Below are 6,614 nucleotides of genomic sequence, written 5' to 3'. Positions count from 1 at the left end.
GCAAGTTTCTTATTTTAGCAAGGTCTTGCTTTTTCATCCAATCTGACAATCTCTGCTTTTTAATTAGTATGTTTATTTAGATCATTTACATTTAAGGTGATTTTTTTATATGACAAAGTTTAAATCTTTTATTTTGCTATTGTTTTCTATTCAAGCCATTAGTTCATTTTTCCCTCGTCCTCTTTTTTTGCCTTCTTTTAAATGAAGAGAGTATTATTATTGCTATTATTACATCTTATCACCTTTGTTGGCTTATTAACTCTAGGTAACTCTTGTTGTTTTAATGATTCTTTTAGAGTGTATAATAAAGACTAACTTGTTAGACTAGCAGTTGAATTTCTCTGTTGTACCACTGCTTTAAAAGGTAAAAATAGCATTTTTAAGTATCTACTATGTGCCAGGTACTGTTCAGCATGTGTAATAGCTTGTAATTAGTTCATGTAATGCAACAAGACTGTGAAGTATGGACTGTTGCTTTCATTTTGCACATGTAAAAACAGGCCTGAGAAGTTCCCTTGCTCAAGGTTACACAGCTAGTAAATTGCTGAGTCTGGATTAACCTACTCTTTCCTTAGCTCTGTATCTCTGAATCTAAGTAAATTAACAGTGATGACTTCAAACCAATACTATATGTGGTAACTGCTTCCTTTGAAAATTTTTCTTTATATAATTGTTTTTATTTTTTTATCATTTTAACTTTCAAATCTATTTATGGTAGCTAAGAATTAAGAGGGGTGGGATGTTCTGAGAGAGTTTCGTTGCATTCTTAATCTTATGTGATTTGGGAAATTGCCTTACCACGTGGCTCTATCCATGGCTTTCTCAGTTCCTGCAAAGTAATCCATCAAACAGAAACCAGAATATTTATTCTAAATATTCTTCCACTGGAGGTTATATTGAGAGCTATAATTTCTGAGGTTTTTTGCCAGTTGTACCAGTCTGAGTTTTAAAAATTCTCCCAAAAGCAAATTATAAGCTTAAAAGTTATAATTTGTTTATAATTTTTAAAATTTGATGTCTCCCTTTTAATATGGATGTACACTTTATTATCGCCAAGATGTTACACCAAACGAATAAGATTTAATTGCTGAATTATGTCAGCTAATATGAATGTACGTTTAGCAGGTTGGTGTATAACTGGTTTTCTAAGTATGGTCCGCAAAACCTTGGCAATAGTGGTAATGGAAGAGATCCTTTCAGCAATATGAGAAAACAAAACTATTTTCATAATAACACTGAAAATATTATTTGCCTAGTTTACTATGTTGACATTTACACTGATGGTTTAAAAAAGCACTAATGGATAAAACTACTGGCACATTAGCAGGAACACCAGACTGTACTTAATAGTCACAATTCCTTCACTATCATGTGGGAGAAAAAAAATAGGTTTGTTAAATATTCCTGATGGATTAGTAAAAAAAATTAGGGGCTTCTCTGGTGACTCAGATAGTAAAGAATCCGCCTGCAATGCGGGAGACCCTGGTTCGATCCCTGGGTTGGTAAGATCCTCTGGAGGAGGGCATGGCAGTCCACTCCAGTTTTCTTGCCTGGAGAATCCCCATGGACAGAGGAGCCTGGCAGACTACAGTCCGTGGGGTTGCAAAGAGTCAGACACGACTGAGCAACTAACCACAGCACAGCACATTAATTTTATTCAACACTGATCTTGGTTACATGTGTTTTTAGTATTCTGATGAAACAGAAATTATGAATATTCCTATATTTCATAATTAGGAATATGAATGAAGTACTACTCTGTACCAAAGTGTGACAGTTTTCTCAAGGAAAAGCACTTATATGGTTTCTTGGGTTGTGAGCTCAACTATACTTTTTCTTTTTATATGGAACATTTTTACTTAAAAGAACAATTGACAGGCAAATTATGGTTATTTGGACTTGTTTCTTTGGCAGACATTTTCTCAAAATGGATTAAGTCAGTCTGTCTCTACAAGACATGCAATTGAAAATATTTGTTTCCAATGCTGAAATTTAAGATTTCAAATGAACATTAGAATTTTGGAAAACTAGTATCTGTTACCATGAATGTGAACAGTTTCCCAAGACTTACATCTTTTATGAAAAGATTGGTAGTGATATTAGAAGCTGTGAATTTTACATATTGTTTAATGAAATTCATCAACATTTGGAAAATCTATATAACTCAGCCAACCAGTATTTTCCAAATGACCTCATGATCTTACAAAATCCTGCATAGGTAAAATTGCAAGATAAACTAATGTATACTATTGTAACAGAGTACAAAATTTTCACTGATATGATTTCAAATTGCATTTATCTCTTGTTAGACTTTTGTATTGTATCAAAAAAATTATCTATGAATATATTAAAAAGCTACTAAAATACTCCTGTCTTTACCAAATACATTTCTGTGTGAGGCCAGTTTTCTTTTTTTTCTTTTTCTTTTGTAATTCCTTTGCTTTTTCTTTTTTTTTCCATTTATTTTTATTAGTTGGAGGCTAATCACTTTACAATACCACAGTGGGTCTGTCATACATTGACATGAATCAGCCATGGATTTACATATAGTCCCCATCCCGATCCCCCCTCCCACCTCCCTCTCTACCCAATCCCTCTGGGTCTTCCCAGTGCACCAGGCCCGAGCACTTGTCTCATGCATCCAACCTGGGCTGGTGATCTGTTTCACCCTAGATAATATACATGTTTCGATGCTATTCTCTCAAAACATCCCACCCTTGCTTTCTCCCACAGAGTCCAAAAGTCTGTTCTGTACATCTGAGTCTCTTTTTCTGTTTTGCATATAGGGTTATCATTACCATCTTTCTAAATTCCATATATATGTGTTAGTATACTGTATTGGTCTTTATCTTTCTGGCTTACTTCACTCTGTATAATGGGCTCCAGTTTCATCCATCTCATTAAAACTGATTCAAATGAATTCTTTTTAATGGCTGAGTAATATTCCATGGTGTTATATGTACCACAGCTTCTTTATCCGTTCATCTGCTGATGGGCATCTAGGTTGCTTCCATGTCCTGGCTATGATAAACAGTGCTGCAATGAACATTGGGGTGCACATGTCTCTTTCAGATCTGGTTTCCTCAGTGTGTATGCCCAGGAGTGGGATTGCAGGGTCATATGGCAGTTCTATTTCCAGTTTTTTAAGGAATCTCCACACTGTTCTCCATAGTGGCTGTACTAGTTTGCATTCCACCAACAGTGTAAGAGGGTTCCCTTTTCTCCACACCCTCTCCAGCATTTATTGCTTGTAGACTTTTGGATAGCAGCCATCCTGACTGGCGTGTAATGGTACCTCATTGTGGTTTTGATTTGCATTTCTCTGATGATGAGTGATGTTGAGCATCTTTTCATGTGTTTGTTAGCCATCTGTATGTCTTTGTTGGAGAAATGTCTGTTTAGTTCTTTGGCCCATTTTTTGATTGGGTCATTTATTTTTCTGAAATTGAGCTTCAGGAGTTGCTTGTATATTTTTGAGATTAATCCTTTGTCTGTTGCTTCGTTTGCTATTATTTTCTCCCAATCTGAGGGCTGTCTTTTTCACCTTGCTTATAGTTTCCTTTGTTGTGAAAAAGCTTTTAAGTTTCATTAGGTCCCATTTGTTTATTTTTGCTTTTATTTCCAATATTCTAGGAGGTGGGTCATAGAGGATCCTGCTGTGATTTATGTCGGAGAGTGTTTTGCCTATGTTCTCCTCTAGGAGTTTTATAGTTTCTGGTCTTACATTTAGATCTTTAATCCATTTTGAGTTTATTTTTGTGTATGGTGTTAGAAAGTGTTTTAGTTTCATTCTTTTACAAGTGGTTGACCAGTTTTCCAGCACCACTTGTTAAAGAGGTTGTCTTTTTTCCATTGCATATCCTTGCCTCCTTTGTTGAAGATAAGATGTCCATAGGTTCGTGTATTTATCTCTGGGCTTTCTAATCTGTTCCATTGATCTATACTTCTGTCTTTGTGCCAGTACCATACTGTCTTGATGACTGTGGCTTTGTAGTATAGTCTGAAGTCTGGCAGGTTGATTCCTCCAGTTCCATTCTTCTTTCTCAAGACTTTTTTTTTTCTTTTCTTAAAAAATTAATTTATTTTTTATTGCAGGATAATTGCTTTATAGAATTTTCCTGTTTTCTGTCAAACCTCAACATGAATCAGCCAAAGGTCCCCTCCTTTTCAAAACTCCCTCCCATCTCCATCCCCATCTCAACCCCTAGGTTGATACAGAGCCCCTGTTTGTGTTACCTGAGCCATACAGCAAATTACCATTGGCTATCTATTTACATATGGTAATGTAAGTTTCCATGTTACTCTTCCCGTACATCTCACCCTCACCTCCCCTCTCCTCATGTCCATAAGTCTATTCTCTATGTCTGTTTCTCCATTGCTGCCCTGTAAATAAATTCTTCAGTACCATTTTTTCTAGATTCCATATATATGTGCTAGAATACAGTATTCATCTTTCTCTTTCTGACTCACTTCACTCTGTGTAATAGGTTCTAGGTTCATCCACCTTATTAAAACTGACTCAAGTGCATTCTTTTTTATGGCTGAGTAATATTTCACTGTGTATATATACCACAAATTCTTTATCCATTCATTTATTGATGGACATCTAGGATGCTTCCATGTTCTAGCTATTATAAGTAGTGCTGCAGTGAATAGTGGGATAAATGTGTCTCTTTCAATTTTGGTTTCCTCAGGGGTATATGCCTAGGAGTGGGATTGCTGGGTCATATGGTGGTTTTATTCCTAGTTTTTTTAAGGAATCTCCATAGCGTCTTCCATAGTGGCTGTATCAATTTACATTCCTACCAACAGTACAAGAGTGTTTCTTCCCTTTTGTCCACACCCTCTCCAGCATCTATTGTTTGTAGACTTTTTGATGAGGGCCATTCTGACCAGTGTGAGATGATATCTCATTGCAGTTTTGATTTGCATTTCTCTAATAATGAGTAATGTTGAGCATCTTTTCATGTGTTTGTTAGCCATCTGTATGTCTTCTTTGGAGAAATGTCTGTTTAGGTCTTTTTCCCACTTTTTGATTGGGTTGTTTGTTTTTCTGATATTGAGTTGTATGTGCTGCTTGCATATTTGGGGAATTAATCCTTTGTTAATTGTTTCATTTGCTATTATTTTATCCCATTCTGATGGTTGTCTTTTCACCTTGGTTATGGTTTCCTTTGCTGTGCAAAACTTTTACATTTAATCAGGTCCCACTTGTTTACTTTTTTCTTATTTCTGTTACTCTAAGAGGTGGGTCATAGAGGATCTTGCTTTGATTTATGTCATTGAGTGTTCTGCCTATGTTTTTCTCCAAGAGTTTTATAGTTTCTGGTCTTACATTTAGGTCCCTAATCCATTTTGAGTTTATCTTTGTGTATGGTGTTAGGAAGTGTTCTAATTTCATTCTTTTACATGTAGCTGTCCAATTTTCCCAGCACCATTTATTGAAGAGGCTATCTTTGCCCCATTGTATATTCTTGCTTCCTTTGTCAAAAATAAGGTACCCATAGGTACATGGGTTTATTTCTGATCTTTCTATTTTGTTCCATTGGTCTACATTTCTGTTTTTGTGCCAGGACCATACTATCTGGATGACTGTAGTTTTGTAGTATAGTCTGAAGTCAGGAAGGTGATTCCTCCAGCTCCATTCTCCTTTCTCAAGACTACTTTGTCTATTTGGGTTTTTTCTATTTCCATATGAATTGTGAAATCTTTTCTTCTCATTCTATCAAAAATGCCACTGGTATTTTGATAGGGATTGTATTGAATCTGTAGATTGCATTTGATAGTATAGTCATTTTCTCAATATTGATTCTTCCTACCCAGGAACATGGAATATCCCTCCATCTGTTTATGTCATCTTTGATTTCTTTCATTAGTGTCTTATAATTTTCTGTGCACAGTTCTTTTGTCTCCTTAGGTCAGTTTATTCCTAGATATTTAATTCTTTTTGTTGCAGTGGTGAATGGGATTGATTCCTTAATTGCTCTTTCTGATTTTTCACTGTTAGTATATAGAAATGCAAGTGATTTCTGTTTATTGATTTTGTATCCTGCAACTTTGCTAAACTCACTGATTAGCTCTAGTAATTTTCTGATACTATCTTTAGGGTTTTCTATGTACAGTATCACATCATCTGCACACAGTGAGAGCTTTACTTCTTCTTTTCTGATCTGGATTCCTTTTATTTCTTATTCTTCTCTGATTGCTCTAGCTGGGGCTTCCAGAACTATATTGAATGATAGTGCCTGTAATTGGTCAAAGAGGACACCCTCATCTTGTTACTGATCTTAGCGGGGATGCTTCCAGTTTTTCACCATTGATAATAATGTTTGCTGTAGGTTTATCAATATAGCCTTTACTATGTTGAGGTAGGTTCCTTCTATGCCCATTTTTTGAAGAGTTTTAATCATAAATGGGTGCTGAATTTTGCCAAAGGCTTTTTTTGCATCTATTGAGATGATCATATGGTTTTTATCTTTCAATTTGTTAATATGGTGTGTCACATTGATTGATTTCCATATATTGAAGAATACTTGCATCCCGGAATAAACACAACTTGATCATGGTGTATGAGCTTTTTGATATGTTGCTGAATTCTGTTTGCTAAAATTTTC

Source organism: Odocoileus virginianus, chromosome 7 (assembly GCF_023699985.2).
Source record: "Odocoileus virginianus isolate 20LAN1187 ecotype Illinois chromosome 7, Ovbor_1.2, whole genome shotgun sequence".
NCBI lineage: Eukaryota > Metazoa > Chordata > Mammalia > Artiodactyla > Cervidae > Odocoileus > Odocoileus virginianus.
The sequence above is the reverse complement of the archived record's forward strand: the minus strand, read 5'-3'. Positions refer to the sequence as shown.